The sequence below is a fragment of the Phyllobates terribilis genome, unplaced genomic scaffold, assembly GCF_046119375.1.
Source record: "Phyllobates terribilis strain yellow unplaced genomic scaffold, ASM4611937v1 Scaffold_499__1_contigs__length_1316695, whole genome shotgun sequence".
NCBI classification, from domain to species: Eukaryota; Metazoa; Chordata; class Amphibia; order Anura; family Dendrobatidae; genus Phyllobates; species Phyllobates terribilis.
In genome coordinates, this window is record NW_027363259.1 from 285,955 (window position 1) to 303,389 (window position 17,435).

The 17,435-nt window shown below is 48.5% G+C and overlaps 9 non-coding genes and 1 pseudogene across 9 annotated transcripts; all 10 read left to right on the forward strand.

The window, feature by feature from the left end:
- The first annotated feature begins 845 nt into the window (after window positions 1-845).
- On the forward strand, window positions 846-1,036 carry LOC141230518 (U2 spliceosomal RNA). The gene has a single exon (XR_012296978.1). It is a non-coding gene; the product is annotated as a U2 spliceosomal RNA (small nuclear RNA).
- A 1,115-nt stretch (window positions 1,037-2,151) lies between these two features.
- LOC141230405 (U2 spliceosomal RNA) lies at window positions 2,152-2,229 on the forward strand (annotated as a pseudogene).
- Window positions 2,230-7,793: 5,564 nt separating this feature from the next.
- Window positions 7,794-7,986, forward strand: LOC141230303 (U2 spliceosomal RNA). Its single transcript, XR_012296853.1, has one exon. It is a non-coding gene; the product is annotated as a U2 spliceosomal RNA (small nuclear RNA).
- Window positions 7,987-9,101: 1,115 nt separating this feature from the next.
- On the forward strand, window positions 9,102-9,292 carry LOC141230519 (U2 spliceosomal RNA). Its single transcript, XR_012296979.1, has one exon. It is a non-coding gene; the product is annotated as a U2 spliceosomal RNA (small nuclear RNA).
- A 1,115-nt stretch (window positions 9,293-10,407) lies between these two features.
- On the forward strand, window positions 10,408-10,598 carry LOC141230244 (U2 spliceosomal RNA). Its single transcript, XR_012296797.1, has one exon. It is a non-coding gene; the product is annotated as a U2 spliceosomal RNA (small nuclear RNA).
- Window positions 10,599-11,713: 1,115 nt separating this feature from the next.
- Window positions 11,714-11,904, forward strand: LOC141230209 (U2 spliceosomal RNA). Its single transcript, XR_012296763.1, has one exon. It is a non-coding gene; the product is annotated as a U2 spliceosomal RNA (small nuclear RNA).
- Window positions 11,905-13,019: 1,115 nt separating this feature from the next.
- LOC141230520 (U2 spliceosomal RNA) lies at window positions 13,020-13,210 on the forward strand. The gene has a single exon (XR_012296980.1). It is a non-coding gene; the product is annotated as a U2 spliceosomal RNA (small nuclear RNA).
- Window positions 13,211-14,325: 1,115 nt separating this feature from the next.
- On the forward strand, window positions 14,326-14,516 carry LOC141230522 (U2 spliceosomal RNA). The gene has a single exon (XR_012296982.1). It is a non-coding gene; the product is annotated as a U2 spliceosomal RNA (small nuclear RNA).
- Window positions 14,517-15,631: 1,115 nt separating this feature from the next.
- Window positions 15,632-15,822, forward strand: LOC141230210 (U2 spliceosomal RNA). Its single transcript, XR_012296764.1, has one exon. It is a non-coding gene; the product is annotated as a U2 spliceosomal RNA (small nuclear RNA).
- A 1,115-nt stretch (window positions 15,823-16,937) lies between these two features.
- On the forward strand, window positions 16,938-17,128 carry LOC141230523 (U2 spliceosomal RNA). The gene has a single exon (XR_012296983.1). It is a non-coding gene; the product is annotated as a U2 spliceosomal RNA (small nuclear RNA).
- Window positions 17,129-17,435: the final 307 nt, after the last annotated feature.

Genomic DNA, 17,435 nt, shown 5'->3' on the forward strand with positions numbered 1-17,435 from the left:
CATTTTGGAGCTTTCACCTAAATAACTACAGGTGGTGAGATAAGCTGCACAATATAATTGACCTTTCAGTATATTGTTGCACACACACCATCTATTTAGCAAATGCCCTTGTTATCAACAGCAGCCTTTTAAACTCACCTGAGCTAACAGGTATGTGCGCTGGTTACTCTGCTGCGCTTAAAATTTCTTTTTTGGTTTGCTACAATGCCTTTTCTGAAACGTTGTCTCCTTCTGCTGGAACACTGACTTCTTTCATTTAATGCCTGCAGACTATAAAAGAGAACCCAACCCAAAAAGTTTGGTTGATTAGTCTGTGGCATTCTGTTAAACTGTTGCTTATGGCGGTCTCTGTGAGCTTCTCAGCGACATTCAGCCAGCCAGGTATCCTGCCTGCAGTAGATGGAATGTGGCAATGGAACGCTGGCTGCGCGTGTCATAATAGGCTCTGAGCCTTTATATACCTGTGCACAGCAGCAGCCACCTTCAGTCTGCTGCTGGACAGCCAGCAGCAGCAGCAGCAGGAGAGGTATGTAATCAGGAGCCCTCCTGCTAAGGGTAGACAGCTGCTCGTTCCACCCCACCCCCCGCCTTAATTGGTTCTCCTCCCTTCCAACGGTGTTGAGGCGGGTGGGAACAGCAGGGGGTGAAGGTGCTGTGTTTAAAGAGGTGGAGTTATGCAGATCTAAAACGCGTGGATTGCAGCAGCAGCAAGCCGAAAAGTGCAGGCATGTAAGGGATCTAGAGGTTGACAACATGTCTTCTTAACGGGAGTCCAGGAGCTCATCTCCACAAATGGACTTTTTAGGATCCTTGGGTGGCTCTGTAGTTTGAAACCAATTCTGGTTATCGCTTCTCGGCCTTTTGGCTAAGATCAAGTGTAGTATCTGTTCTTATCAGTTTAATATCTGATACGTCCCCTATCTGGGGACCATATATTAAATGGATTTTTAGAACAGGGAGATGGAAAAAGAGCTTGCTCTGTCCACTCCACGCATTGACCTGGTATTGCAGTATCTCCAGGACCGGTGCACCCCTTCTTTAATGCAGTTTCTAAAATCAGAAAGAATTGAATTCAATGCTTTTTGTTCATTTTGCTTGTTTGTCGGATTTTGGGATGGACTCTTTGGCTCTGCTTTTCTTCTCCTCATTGGATTTTTCATGTTCAAAGTTGCAGAAGCCAGATTACAAGCTCATTTTGGTTCAACTTCAGCAACTGTGCATTGCATTGCCATGTAATGTGATGCAATGCTATCTTTCTAGCTCTCCCTTTTTACTTCCTTTTGGATAAACAGACATATTAGGCAAGCATTTTGGAGCTTTCACCTAAATAACTACAGGTGGTGAGATAAGCTGCACAATATAATTGACCTTTCAGTATATTGTTGCACACACACCATCTATTTAGCAAATGCCCTTGTTATCAACAGCAGCCTTTTAAACTCACCTGAGCTAACAGGTATGTGCGCTGGTTACTCTGCTGCGCTTAAAATTTCTTTTTTGGTTTGCTACAATGCCTTTTCTGAAACGTTGTCTCCTTCTGCTGGAACACTGACTTCTTTCATTTAATGCCTGCAGACTATAAAAGAGAACCCAACCCAAAAAGTTTGGTTGATTAGTCTGTGGCATTCTGTTAAACTGTTGCTTATGGCGGTCTCTGTGAGCTTCTCAGCGACATTCAGCCAGCCAGGTATCCTGCCTGCAGTAGATGGAATGTGGCAATGGAACGCTGGCTGCGCGTGTCATAATAGGCTCTGAGCCTTTATATACCTGTGCACAGCAGCAGCCACCTTCAGTCTGCTGCTGGACAGCCAGCAGCAGCAGCAGCAGGAGAGGTATGTAATCAGGAGCCCTCCTGCTAAGGGTAGACAGCTGCTCGTTCCACCCCACCCCCCGCCTTAATTGGTTCTCCTCCCTTCCAACGGTGTTGAGGCGGGTGGGAACAGCAGGGGGTGAAGGTGCTGTGTTTAAAGAGGTGGAGTTATGCAGATCTAAAACGCGTGGATTGCAGCAGCAGCAAGCCGAAAAGTGCAGGCATGTAAGGGATCTAGAGGTTGACAACATGTCTTCTTAACGGGAGTCCAGGAGCTCATCTCCACAAATGGACTTTTTAGGATCCTTGGGTGGCTCCGTAGTTTGAAACCATTTCTGGTTATCGCTTCTCGGCCTTTTGGCTAAGATCAAGTGTAGTATCTGTTCTTTTAAGAACACAAGAGCTACGATCTACACTTGACGAGAGCGATCGAACTCGGAAGGAGAAGAGCTTCGGAGCCCAGCTGACATCGGAGAACGAAGGCGGATATCGGTGGGAGGAAGAAGCTCTAAAGAATCCAGAAGAAGACGAAGACTCGGAGAAGAATCGGGCTGTCCTGTGGAATCTTCGAGGAAGAAAATCATCGAGACAAAGACCTTTCGGGGAATTTGTCCAGAACACGACGGGAGAAGAATCTGCATAGCTCCACCCATTCCGGGAAGAGTTCCAGATCCAGCTCCAAGAAGTAACTGCAGGAGGAAAGCCATGGCAAGCGCTGCGAGGAAGGCCGAAAAGAAGAGCCTGGAGCTGGGGACAGCCAGGAGGGCCCAGCCAGGAGCCGATTCTGACCCCAAGGACTCTGCCTCCACGACTGGCCAGCAGAAGGGACCCCAGAAGCCCCGCCACGAAGCTCCAGCCCTGGAGCCATGGATGCGGCAGACGGTGGCCCTGAAGCTGAAGGAAGTGGATGGGAGGGTGCCGGACATGTCCTCGGACGTGTTCTGCCAGAAGATGCTGCTGGATCGAGGCTTCTCCAGGTCGGACACCCTCAGCATCCAGACCTTCTTGACGGGGATCTTCTTCGTCACCTTCGCCACTGTGAACACCTGCAGGAGGTTCTGGGAAATGGTAAGCGCAAAAGGACCGGATAATTCTTTCTCTGCCTTTACAGGTAGCTGCCCTATCCAGAGGGATGAAAGGAGGATCACGGTCTCCATGCGCAACCCGCACACCCCAGGCCAAGACATCTGTACCTTCCTGAGACGCTTCTGTTTGGTTGTGAAGGAACCCTCTCACATCCTGAATGGACTCGGCTTCTGGACAGGTAAGTGGTCGGTGACCGTTAGACTTCACAGGGACCTGGCGTACTCAGACGGACTTCGGCACCAGCCCCCGACATTCTCCCTGGGCAACTCCTACGGCCTCATCTATTACCCGGACATGCCGCGGAACTGCAGGAGATGCGGCAAGAACGGCCACGAGATGAAGGACTGCAAGGAGGATGCCTGCAGGATTTGTCGAGTGACGGGACACAGCTCGAAGGACTGCCCGAAGAAGACGTCCTGCAACCTGTGTGGGCTGGCGGCTCATCTGTACAAGGATTGCCCCAGGCGTGAGAGATCCTGGGCATCGGTGGTTGCGACGACCCCAGCTACGGAGGACAAGGCCCCGACGACCAGGCCTGTGAAGGTCAAGGACGCGACGACCAAGGCCCCAGCGGCCAAGGCCGAGACGACCAAGGCCAAAGCGGTCAAGGAGTCGGTGGCCAAAGCCCCAGCGACGGTCCCAGCAGCTCCGAAGCAGAAGAAAAAGTCAAAGGAGGGTAAGAGTTCTGTCACCCCTCTCTCGATCCCTCCCCCTGCCACCCCCGTCCAATCCCCCCCCACCCCGGCCACCCCTGCTGAGGATTCCACTTCCTCTTCCTCCTTCCCCTACTCCTCAGCAGGTGTCCTTTCCCCTGCCCCGGCAGCCACTCTCCCTCCCCAGACCATGGTAGCGGTGGAATTAACCTTTCCTCCACCCGCCGCTATCTATTCCGAGGAGGATTTTCCCCTTCTTCTCTCCCCAGTTCCAACCCGGGGAAAGAGGAAGGTGGAGGACAGCCCTGCTACTGAATCCTCCAAAAAGAAGATTCTGGATTTCGTAGGCGAAAAGGAGGATACCCTCCCTGAGCCAGAAGAGATGGAGCACATGGTTGAGACCCTGGTGGCCGAGCCAGAAGAGGAGGAACTGGTGGTCGCCGAGATCGAGGCCGCGCTGCTTGACCAGATGGAGGAAGAGGGCCTGCTGGTGATCCCATCACCAGCAGTCAACACCGACGAGGGACCACCCGACCGGAGTGGTAACTAAGGTGTATTGCCTGCGCTAACTTTTTCTTTTTTCCCTACATGATGGCTAATATTAACTTATTTTCCATTAATGTCAGGAGCATCAAGGACAAGTTTAGACGTCAGACTATTTATGCCTTCCTTACTTCCCAGTTGTGTGATGTTTATATGTTGCAGGAATGTTCCCTTCCCTCCTCTAGGTCCTTCAAACATCTGGCCAGGGAGTGGTCCCACGGTCCATCCTACTGGTCCGGTGGGGGTGACTGCAAGTCTGCGGGGGTCGCAATTCTGATCAGGGGGGGCGCATTCACGCTTGAGTCCGTCCAGGAGCTCATCTGCGGCAGGGCTCTTGTTGTAGATGGCAACTGGGCGGGAGAACCTGTCAGGTTCATCAACGTGTATGCGTCCCCACTGAAGAATGAGCGTTTGGAGCTTTTCCAGACCCTGCGGCTTCAGCTTGCCACCACCAGGACCTTAGTGATGGCCGGGGATTTCAACTGCCCCATCGAGGAGGACGGTCGTAGTTCTGGCACATCTGCCAAGTTGGACATCACGTCCAAGCTGCTCATCGAGATGGTAACCGAGGCCTCTCTTCAGGACGTGGTGGGCTCCATGGGGAGAGGCTCCACGAACTATTCGTGGAGCCGACCCGATGGCTCACTCCGCTCCAGGATTGACTTTGTGTTCACCTCTCGGGCAGTCAGGCAGAGTAGGCACTCGATGGTCTCCTGCTTCTTCTCCGACCACAGAGCCATTCACTTACAAGGTGTCCTCGGCGACGGTTTTCCGTCCGGCCCCGGCTCCTGGAAGCTGAATTGTGCTCTGCTGGCTCAGGATGAAGTCGTGGAGGAGCTGAGAGCAGCCTACGCAATGTGGCAGTCCTACAAGGGTAGCTTCCAAACAGTCTCTGATTGGTGGGAATATGTTAAACTTGAGTTCCGCTGTTTCTTTCAGGCCAAGGGTCGACAACAGGCGTGTGAGAAGAGGAGGGACTTCAGAGGGCTGCAGCGCGAGCTGCGGTCGCTGCAGGACCTTCTTCACTGCGGCTGGGACGTGAGGGAGGAGCTGGAGGAGACCAAGAAGAGCCTGAAAAGGCACTTTGAGGAGGAGTCCAAGCGAATCATCTTCCGTTCCAAAGTGGAGAATCTGGAGAAGGGTGAGAAATGTAACTCATTCTTTTTCAGGAAACTTCATGCCGGTCACACGCCCCTGAACGAGCTGCGAGACGAGAGCGGAAACATGCGACGTGGGAAGGAGGACGTGATGAGGGTCGTCAGCGACTTCTACAGCGAACTCTACTCCCACAAGACTACCGACCCCGACGCTGCTGATAAGTTCCTGTCAGGTATCACTAACCATCTTGATCCTGCAGGCACGGCAGCCTTGGACAAACCTCTGATGGTGGGCGAATTGCTCTCTGCCGCTAAATCCTTTAGGACCGGCAGGACCCCGGGCAGTGATGGTCTTCCAGCGGAGCTCTATGTAGCGCTGGGAGACCTCATCTGTCCGGACCTGTTGGACCTGTATGAGGAGATGGTGGTGGAGGGTAGAATGCCTCCATCTTTGAGGGAAGGAATGGTCACGATCCTGTACAAGCGGAAGGGAGAGAGGTGCGACCTGAGGAATTGGCGTCCCATCACTCTGCTCAACGTGGACTACAAGATCCTGGCCAAGACGATGGCGACACGACTTAAGACGGTCATCGGACGGATCATCCACCCGGACCAGACCTGCGGCATCCCTGGACGTCGCATCGCAGACAGCCTCGCTCTCGTGTGGGACACGGTCGAGTACATCAAGGTCCGCCGCGCACACGCGGCCCTGGTCTCCTTGGATCAGGAGAAGGCCTTCGACCGGGTTTCCCACGAGTTCATGGGCCAAGCTCTGCACCGGTTAGGTTTGGGTAACATGTTTTGTTCGTATGTCCGTCTGATGTATTTTGATATCCACAGCTCGGTGTTGGTGAACGGCTGGAAGACTGACCCCTTCCCTGTCCTCTCTGGGGTCAGACAAGGCTGCCCTCTATCACCTCTTCTTTTTGTTTGTGTTATAGAACTCTTCGCAGAGGCTATCCGGCAGAATGGAGAGATCAGAGGGATCACCGCACCGGGTCCGGGACGACACGAGGTCAAGTGCTCGCTCTACATGGACGACGTCACCGTCTTCTGCGCTGATCGTGGTTCAGTCGATGCCCTCGTCCAGACGTGTGAGAGGTTCGGCCGGGCTTCAGGGGCCAAAGTCAACTGCAGGATGTCGGAAGCCATGCTCTTCGGGGATTGGCAGCCGGCCTCCTCCGCCCCCTTCCCCTTCAACATTCAACCGGATTTCCTCAAGGTGCTGGGAGTCTGGTTCGGGAAGGAAGGAGCGGCCCTCAAGTCCTGGCAAGAACGCTTGGCCAAGGTGAAGCAACGGATCGGACTCTGGAGCCTCAGACACCTCACTTGTGAGGGTAAGGCACTCGTCCTGCGTAATGAGGTCCTGCCCGTCTTGCAGTACACGGCGCAGGCCTGGCCCCCACACGTCACTGTGTGCAGGGCCATTACCAGGACAGTGTTTCACTTTGTCTGGGGATCCAAGATGGACAGAGTCAGGCGGGCCGTCATGTACAAGGAGCCTCGCAAGGGTGGGAAGGGCGTTCCAGATATCCCCACCCTCCTGCGATCCTCTTTTGTGTGTGATTGTGTCCGCCGGACTTTGCAAGTCAAGAATGGCTCCGCGGGCAGGTCCATGTCTCGCTTCTTCCTGCTTCCTCTTTGGAGGCGACTCGGCTGGGACAAGTGGGACAGCTCCTTCCCCTACAACTGGACGATGCCATGGTTCTACGGAGACGTCGTTCGATTTGTGGGGGAGCATCAACTGGAGGGACTCAAGCCCGACTTGTGGAAGCCCAAAACTATCCACAAGCTAATCAGAGCCAAGGATGACGTGGAGAACATCACAGGACTTCACCAGGACACGCTGGAGACTGTGTGGACAAATGTGTCGTCTGACAGGCTGACCAACGGGCACAAGGACTTGTCGTGGATGGCGATTCAGGGCGGACTGCCCGTCCGGTCATTAATGCATGCCCGGAACCTGTGCAAGACCCGGTACTGCCCAAGGTGCCCCTTCGTGGAGGAAACATCTTTGCACACTTTTTGGGTCTGCGGATTTGCACAGCGCCTATTGACTGCACTTGAGGACGACCTGAGGAACTCTGTCCCCAGGGCGAGCCTATCGCACCATTCTGTGCTTTACGGACTCTTCCCTGGGGTTCATACCGTCGGAGCCATCCAGGAGGCTTGGCGCCTTATGAACTGCTTCAAGGATGCCGTTTGGGTCGCCAGGAACCGGCTCATCTTGAGGAGGGAGAGGATGTCCATCCAGGACTGCCGCAGGCTGATCCACAGCCTGCTCAGAGACTATTCCATCATGGACGGTCCGGAGGACGAGGACGAGGACTAAACCCCTCCTCCCCCTCTCCCCTTATGTGTCTTGTCTTTCAATAAAGCTTCGGGCCTGTGATTTTCCCCTCCCCATCCCCTTTTTCCCAATCCCCATCCCTTATCACGGTTCGTCGTACTGTATTGATTGACATGCTTTTTCTTTCAGATTGAGTGTTTTGTGTAGCATAGGGGTGTGATGTGTCTAGTTAGTGCGTCGTATCCTCATGCTATGTAAATATGATGTAGAATTCTGTGTGTACTGGGCTGCGGCACTGTACACTGTCTGTTAACTTATTTTTTGTGCTAATAAAAGATATATTCAATCAAAAAATCTGTTCTTATCAGTTTAATATCTGATACGTCCCCTATCTGGGGACCATATATTAAATGGATTTTTAGAACAGGGAGATGGAAAAAGAGCTTGCTCTGTCCACTCCACGCATTGACCTGGTATTGCAGTATCTCCAGGACCGGTGCACCCCTTCTTTAATGCAGTTTCTAAAATCAGAAAGAATTGAATTCAATGCTTTTTGTTCATTTTGCTTGTTTGTCGGATTTTGGGATGGACTCTTTGGCTCTGCTTTTCTTCTCCTCATTGGATTTTTCATGTTCAAAGTTGCAGAAGCCAGATTACAAGCTCATTTTGGTTCAACTTCAGCAACTGTGCATTGCATTGCCATGTAATGTGATGCAATGCTATCTTTCTAGCTCTCCCTTTTTACTTCCTTTTGGATAAACAGACATATTAGGCAAGCATTTTGGAGCTTTCACCTAAATAACTACAGGTGGTGAGATAAGCTGCACAATATAATTGACCTTTCAGTATATTGTTGCACACACACCATCTATTTAGCAAATGCCCTTGTTATCAACAGCAGCCTTTTAAACTCACCTGAGCTAACAGGTATGTGCGCTGGTTACTCTGCTGCGCTTAAAATTTCTTTTTTGGTTTGCTACAATGCCTTTTCTGAAACGTTGTCTCCTTCTGCTGGAACACTGATTTCTTTCATTTAATGCCTGCAGACTATAAAAGAGAACCCAACCCAAAAAGTTTGGTTGATTAGTCTGTGGCATTCTGTTAAACTGTTGCTTATGGCGGTCTCTGTGAGCTTCTCAGCGACATTCAGCCAGCCAGGTATCCTGCCTGCAGTAGATGGAATGTGGCAATGGAACGCTGGCTGCGCGTGTCATAATAGGCTCTGAGCCTTTATATACCTGTGCACAGCAGCAGCAACCTTCAGTCTGCTGCTGGACAGCCAGCAGCAGCAGCAGCAGGAGAGGTATGTAATCAGGAGCCCTCCTGCTAAGGGTAGACAGCTGCTCGTTCCACCACACCCCCCGCCTTAATTGGTTCTCCTCCCTTCCAACGGTGTTGAGGCGGGTGGGAACAGCAGGGGGTGAAGGTGCTGTGTTTAAAGAGGTGGAGTTATGCAGATCTAAAACGCGTGGATTGCAGCAGCAGCAAGCCGAAAAGTGCAGGCATGTAAGGGATCTAGAGGTTGACAACATGTCTTCTTAACGGGAGTCCAGGAGCTCATCTCCACAAATGGACTTTTTAGGATCCTTGGGTGGCTCCGTAGTTTGAAACCAATTCTGGTTATCGCTTCTCGGCCTTTTGGCTAAGATCAAGTGTAGTATCTGTTCTTATCAGTTTAATATCTGATACGTCCCCTATCTGGGGACCATATATTAAATGGATTTTTAGAACAGGGAGATGGAAAAAGAGCTTGCTCTGTCCACTCCACGCATTGACCTGGTATTGCAGTATCTCCAGGACCGGTGCACCCCTTCTTTAATGCAGTTTCTAAAATCAGAAAGAATTGAATTCAATGTTTTTTGTTCATTTTGCTTGTTTGTCGGATTTTGGGATGGACTCTTTGGCTCTGCTTTTCTTCTCCTCATTGGATTTTTCATGTTCAAAGTTGCAGAAGCCAGATTACAAGCTCATTTTGGTTCAACTTCAGCAACTGTGCATTGCATTGCCATGTAATGTGATGCAATGCTATCTTTCTAGCTCTCCCTTTTTACTTCCTTTTGGATAAACAGACATATTAGGCAAGCATTTTGGAGCTTTCACCTAAATAACTACAGGTGGTGAGATAAGCTGCACAATATAATTGACCTTTCAGTATATTGTTGCACACACACCATCTATTTAGCAAATGCCCTTGTTATCAACAGCAGCCTTTTAAACTCACCTGAGCTAACAGGTATGTGCGCTGGTTACTCTGCTGCGCTTAAAATTTCTTTTTTGGTTTGCTACAATGCCTTTTCTGAAACGTTGTTTCCTTCTGCTGGAACACTGACTTCTTTCATTTAATGCCTGCAGACTATAAAAGAGAACCCAACCCAAAAAGTTTGGTTGATTAGTCTGTGGCATTCTGTTAAACTGTTGCTTATGGTGGTCTCTGTGAGCTTCTCAGCGACATTCAGCCAGCCAGGTATCCTGCCTGCAGTAAATGGAATGTGGCAATGGAACGCTGGCTGCGCGTGTCATAATAGGCTCTGAGCCTTTATATACCTGTGCACAGCAGCAGCCACCTTCAGTCTGCTGCTGGACAGCCAGCAGCAGCAGCAGCAGGAGAGGTATGTAATCAGGAGCCCTCCTGCTAAGGGTAGACAGCTGCTCGTTCCACCCCACCCCCCGCCTTAATTGGTTCTCCTCCCTTCCAACGGTGTTGAGGCGGGTGGGAACAGCAGGGGGTGAAGGTGCTGTGTTTAAAGAGGTGGAGTTATGCAGATCTAAAACGCGTGGATTGCAGCAGCAGCAAGCCGAAAAGTGCAGGCATGTAAGGGATCTAGAGGTTGACAACATGTCTTCTTAACGGGAGTCCAGGAGCTCATCTCCACAAATGGACTTTTTAGGATCCTTGGGTGGCTCCGTAGTTTGAAACCAATTCTGGTTATCGCTTCTCGGCCTTTTGGTTAAGATCAAGTGTAGTATCTGTTCTTATCAGTTTAATATCTGATACGTCCCCTATCTGGGGACCAAATATTAAATGGATTTCTAGAACAGGGAGATGGAAAAAGAGCTTGCTCTGTCCACTCCACGCATTGACCTGGTATTGCAGTATCTCCAGGACCGGTGCACCCCTTCTTTAATGCAGTTTCTAAAATCAGAAAGAATTGAATTCAATGTTTTTTGTTCATTTTGCTTGTTTGTCGGATTTTGGGATGGACTCTTTGGCTCTGCTTTTCTTCTCCTCATTGGATTTTTCATGTTCAAAGTTGCAGAAGCCAGATTACAAGCTCATTTTGGTTCAACTTCAGCAACTGTGCATTGCATTGCCATGTAATGTGATGCAATGCTATCTTTCTAGCTCTCCCTTTTTACTTCCTTTTGGATAAACAGACATATTAGGCAAGCATTTTGGAGCTTTCACCTAAATAACTACAGGTGGAGAGATAAGCTGCACAATATAATTGACCTTTCAGTATATTGTTGCACACACACCATCTATTTAGCAAATGCCCTTGTTATCAACAGCAGCCTTTTAAACTCACCTGAGCTAACAGGTATGTGCGCTGGTTACTCTGCTGCGCTTAAAATTTCTTTTTTGGTTTGCTACAATGCCTTTTCTGAAACGTTGTCTCCTTCTGCTGGAACACTGACTTCTTTCATTTAATGCCTGCAGACTATAAAAGAGAACCCAACCCAAAAAGTTTGGTTGATTAGTCTGTGGCATTCTGTTAAACTGTTGGTTATGGCGGTCTCTGTGAGCTTCTCAGCGACATTCAGCCAGCCAGGTATCCTGCCTGCAGTAGATGGAATGTGGCAATGGAACGCTGGCTGCGCGTGTCATAATAGGCTCTGAGCCTTTATATACCTGTGCACAGCAGCAGCCACCTTCAGTCTGCTGCTGGACAGCCAGCAGCAGCAGCAGCAGGAGAGGTATGTAATCAGGAGCCCTCCTGCTAAGGGTAGACAGCTGCTCGTTCCACCCCACCCCCCGCCTTAATTGGTTCTCCTCCCTTCCAACGGTGTTGAGGCGGGTGGGAACAGCAGGGGGTGAAGGTGCTGTGTTTAAAGAGGTGGAGTTATGCAGATCTAAAACGCGTGGATTGCAGCAGCAGCAAGCCGAAAAGTGCAGGCATGTAAGGGATCTAGAGGTTGACAACATGTCTTCTTAACGGGAGTCCAGGAGCTCATCTCCACAAATGGACTTTTTAGGATCCTTGGGTGGCTCCGTAGTTTGAAACCAATTCTGGTTATCGCTTCTCGGCCTTTTGGCTAAGATCAAGTGTAGTATCTGTTCTTATCAGTTTAATATCTGATACGTCCCCTATCTGGGGACCATATATTAAATGGATTTTTAGAACAGGGAGATGGAAAAAGAGCTTGCTCTGTCCACTCCACGCATTGACCTGATATTGCAGTATCTCCAGGACCGGTGCACCCCTTCTTTAATGCAGTTTCTAAAATCAGAAAGAATTGAATTCAATGTTTTTTGTTCATTTTGCTTGTTTGTCGGATTTTGGGATGGACTCTTTGGCTCTGCTTTTCTTCTCCTCATTGGATTTTTCATGTTCAAAGTTGCAGAAGCCAGATTACAAGCTCATTTTGGTTCAACTTCAGCAACTGTGCATTGCATTGCCATGTAATGTGATGCAATGCTATCTTTCTAGCTCTCCCTTTTTACTTCCTTTTGGATAAACAGACATATTAGGCAAGCATTTTGGAGCTTTCACCTAAATAACTACAGGTGGTGAGATAAGCTGCACAATATAATTGACCTTTCAGTATATTGTTGCACACACACCATCTATTTAGCAAATGCCCTTGTTATCAACAGCAGCCTTTTAAACTCACCTGAGCTAACAGGTATTTGCGCTGGTTACTCTGCTGCGCTTAAAATTTCTTTTTTGGTTTGCTACAATGCCTTTTCTGAAACGTTGTCTCCTTCTGCTGGAACACTGACTTCTTTCATTTAATGCCTGCAGACTATAAAAGAGAACCCAACCCAAAAAGTTTGGTTGATTAGTCTGTGGCATTCTGTTAAACTGTTGCTTATGGCGGTCTCTGTGAGCTTCTCAGCGACATTCAGCCAGCCAGGTATCCTGCCTGCAGTAGATGGAATGTGGCAATGGAACGCTGGCTGCGCGTGTCATAATAGGCTCTGAGCCTTTATATACCTGTGCACAGCAGCAGCCACCTTCAGTCTGCTGCTGGACAGCCAGCAGCAGCAGCAGCAGGAGAGGTATGTAATCAGGAGCCCTCCTGCTAAGGGTAGACAGCTGCTCGTTCCACCCCACCCCCCGCCTTAATTGGTTCTCCTCCCTTCCAACGGTGTTGAGGCGGGTGGGAACAGCAGGGGGTGAAGGTGCTGTGTTTAAAGAGGTGGAGTTATGCAGATCTAAAACGCGTGGATTGCAGCAGCAGCAAGCCGAAAAGTGCAGGCATGTAAGGGATCTAGAGGTTGACAACATGTCTTCTTAACGGGAGTCCAGGAGCTCATCTCCACAAATGGACTTTTTAGGATCCTTGGGTGGCTCCGTAGTTTGAAACCAATTCTGGTTATCGCTTCTCGGCCTTTTGGCTAAGATCAAGTGTAGTATCTGTTCTTATCAGTTTAATATCTGATACGTCCCCTATCTGGGGACCATATATTAAATGGATTTTTAGAACAGGGAGATGGAAAAAGAGCTTGCTCTGTCCACTCCACGCATTGACCTGGTATTGCAGTATCTCCAGGACCGGTGCACCCCTTCTTTAATGCAGTTTCTAAAATCAGAAAGAATTGAATTCAATGTTTTTTGTTCATTTTGCTTGTTTGTCGGATTTTGGGATGGACTCTTTGGCTCTGCTTTTCTTCTCCTCATTGGATTTTTCATGTTCAAAGTTGCAGAAGCCAGATTACAAGCTCATTTTGGTTCAACTTCAGCAACTGTGCATTGCATTGCCATGTAATGTGATGCAATGCTATCTTTCTAGCTCTCCCTTTTTACTTCCTTTTGGATAAACAGACATATTAGGCAAGCATTTTGGAGCTTTCACCTAAATAACTACAGGTGGTGAGATAAGCTGCACAATATAATTGACCTTTCAGTATATTGTTGCACACACACCATCTATTTAGCAAATGCCCTTGTTATCAACAGCAGCCTTTTAAACTCACCTGAGCTAACAGGTATTTGCGCTGGTTACTCTGCTGCGCTTAAAATTTCTTTTTTGGTTTGCTACAATGCCTTTTCTGAAACGTTGTCTCCTTCTGCTGGAACACTGACTTCTTTCATTTAATGCCTGCAGACTATAAAAGAGAACCCAACCCAAAAAGTTTGGTTGATTAGTCTGTGGCATTCTGTTAAACTGTTGCTTATGGCGGTCTCTGTGAGCTTCTCAGCGACATTCAGCCAGCCAGGTATCCTGCCTGCAGTAGATGGAATGTGGCAATGGAACGCTGGCTGCGCGTGTCATAATAGGCTCTGAGCCTTTATATACCTGTGCACAGCAGCAGCCACCTTCAGTCTGCTGCTGGACAGCCAGCAGCAGCAGCAGCAGGAGAGGTATGTAATCAGGAGCCCTCCTGCTAAGGGTAGACAGCTGCTCGTTCCACCCCACCCCCCGCCTTAATTGGTTCTCCTCCCTTCCAACGGTGTTGAGGCGGGTGGGAACAGCAGGGGGTGAAGGTGCTGTGTTTAAAGAGGTGGAGTTATGCAGATCTAAAACGCGTGGATTGCAGCAGCAGCAAGCCGAAAAGTGCAGGCATGTAAGGGATCTAGAGGTTGACAACATGTCTTCTTAACGGGAGTCCAGGAGCTCATCTCCACAAATGGACTTTTTAGGATCCTTGGGTGGCTCCGTAGTTTGAAACCAATTCTGGTTATCGCTTCTCGGCCTTTTGGCTAAGATCAAGTGTAGTATCTGTTCTTATCAGTTTAATATCTGATACGTCCCCTATCTGGGGACCATATATTAAATGGATTTTTAGAACAGGGAGATGGAAAAAGAGCTTGCTCTGTCCACTCCACGCATTGACCTGGTATTGCAGTATCTCCAGGACCGGTGCACCCCTTCTTTAATGCAGTTTCTAAAATCAGAAAGAATTGAATTCAATGTTTTTTGTTCATTTTGCTTGTTTGTCGGATTTTGGGATGGACTCTTTGGCTCTGCTTTTCTTCTCCTCATTGGATTTTTCATGTTCAAAGTTGCAGAAGCCAGATTACAAGCTCATTTTGGTTCAACTTCAGCAACTGTGCATTGCATTGCCATGTAATGTGATGCAATGCTATCTTTCTAGCTCTCCCTTTTTACTTCCTTTTGGATAAACAGACATATTAGGCAAGCATTTTGGAGCTTTCACCTAAATAACTACAGGTGGTGAGATAAGCTGCACAATATAATTGACCTTTCAGTATATTGTTGCACACACACCATCTATTTAGCAAATGCCCTTGTTATCAACAGCAGCCTTTTAAACTCACCTGAGCTAACAGGTATGTGCGCTGGTTACTCTGCTGCGCTTAAAATTTCTTTTTTGGTTTGCTACAATGCCTTTTCTGAAACGTTGTCTCCTTCTGCTGGAACACTGACTTCTTTCATTTAATGCCTGCAGACTATAAAAGAGAACCCAACCCAAAAAGTTTGGTTGATTAGTCTGTGGCATTCTGTTAAACTGTTGGTTATGGCGGTCTCTGTGAGCTTCTCAGCGACATTCAGCCAGCCAGGTATCCTGCCTGCAGTAGATGGAATGTGGCAATGGAACGCTGGCTGCGCGTGTCATAATAGGCTCTGAGCCTTTATATACCTGTGCACAGCAGCAGCCACCTTCAGTCTGCTGCTGGACAGCCAGCAGCAGCAGCAGCAGGAGAGGTATGTAATCAGGAGCCCTCCTGCTAAGGGTAGACAGCTGCTCGTTCCACCCCACCCCCCGCCTTAATTGGTTCTCCTCCCTTCCAACGGTGTTGAGGCGGGTGGGAACAGCAGGGGGTGAAGGTGCTGTGTTTAAAGAGGTGGAGTTATGCAGATCTAAAACGCGTGGATTGCAGCAGCAGCAAGCCGAAAAGTGCAGGCATGTAAGGGATCTAGAGGTTGACAACATGTCTTCTTAACGGGAGTCCAGGAGCTCATCTCCACAAATGGACTTTTTAGGATCCTTGGGTGGCTCCGTAGTTTGAAACCAATTCTGGTTATCGCTTCTCGGCCTTTTGGCTAAGATCAAGTGTAGTATCTGTTCTTATCAGTTTAATATCTGATACGTCCCCTATCTGGGGACCATATATTAAATGGATTTTTAGAACAGGGAGATGGAAAAAGAGCTTGCTCTGTCCACTCCACGCATTGACCTGATATTGCAGTATCTCCAGGACCGGTGCACCCCTTCTTTAATGCAGTTTCTAAAATCAGAAAGAATTGAATTCAATGTTTTTTGTTCATTTTGCTTGTTTGTCGGATTTTGGGATGGACTCTTTGGCTCTGCTTTTCTTCTCCTCATTGGATTTTTCATGTTCAAAGTTGCAGAAGCCAGATTACAAGCTCATTTTGGTTCAACTTCAGCAACTGTGCATTGCATTGCCATGTAATGTGATGCAATGCTATCTTTCTAGCTCTCCCTTTTTACTTCCTTTTGGATAAACAGACATATTAGGCAAGCATTTTGGAGCTTTCACCTAAATAACTACAGGTGGTGAGATAAGCTGCACAATATAATTGACCTTTCAGTATATTGTTGCACACACACCATCTATTTAGCAAATGCCCTTGTTATCAACAGCAGCCTTTTAAACTCACCTGAGCTAACAGGTATTTGCGCTGGTTACTCTGCTGCGCTTAAAATTTCTTTTTTGGTTTGCTACAATGCCTTTTCTGAAACGTTGTCTCCTTCTGCTGGAACACTGACTTCTTTCATTTAATGCCTGCAGACTATAAAAGAGAACCCAACCCAAAAAGTTTGGTTGATTAGTCTGTGGCATTCTGTTAAACTGTTGCTTATGGCGGTCTCTGTGAGCTTCTCAGCGACATTCAGCCAGCCAGGTATCCTGCCTGCAGTAGATGGAATGTGGCAATGGAACGCTGGCTGCGCGTGTCATAATAGGCTCTGAGCCTTTATATACCTGTGCACAGCAGCAGCCACCTTCAGTCTGCTGCTGGACAGCCAGCAGCAGCAGCAGCAGGAGAGGTATGTAATCAGGAGCCCTCCTGCTAAGGGTAGACAGCTGCTCGTTCCACCCCACCCCCCGCCTTAATTGGTTCTCCTCCCTTCCAACGGTGTTGAGGCGGGTGGGAACAGCAGGGGGTGAAGGTGCTGTGTTTAAAGAGGTGGAGTTATGCAGATCTAAAACGCGTGGATTGCAGCAGCAGCAAGCCGAAAAGTGCAGGCATGTAAGGGATCTAGAGGTTGACAACATGTCTTCTTAACGGGAGTCCAGGAGCTCATCTCCACAAATGGACTTTTTAGGATCCTTGGGTGGCTCCGCAGTTTGAAACCAATTCTGGTTATCGCTTCTCGGCCTTTTGGCTAAGATCAAGTGTAGTATCTGTTCTTATCAGTTTAATATCTGATACGTCCCCTATCTGGGGACCATATATTAAATGGATTTTTAGAACAGGGAGATGGAAAAAGAGCTTGCTCTGTCCACTCCACGCATTGACCTGGTATTGCAGTATCTCCAGGACCGGTGCACCCCTTCTTTAATGCAGTTTCTAAAATCAGAAAGAATTGAATTCAATGTTTTTTGTTCATTTTGCTTGTTTGTCGGATTTTGGGATGGACTCTTTGGCTCTGCTTTTCTTCTCCTCATTGGATTTTTCATGTTCAAAGTTGCAGAAGCCAGATTACAAGCTCATTTTGGTTCAACTTCAGCAACTGTGCATTGCATTGCCATGTAATGTGATGCAATGCTATCTTTCTAGCTCTCCCTTTTTACTTCCTTTTGGATAAACAGACATATTAGGCAAGCATTTTGGAGCTTTCACCTAAATAACTACAGGTGGTG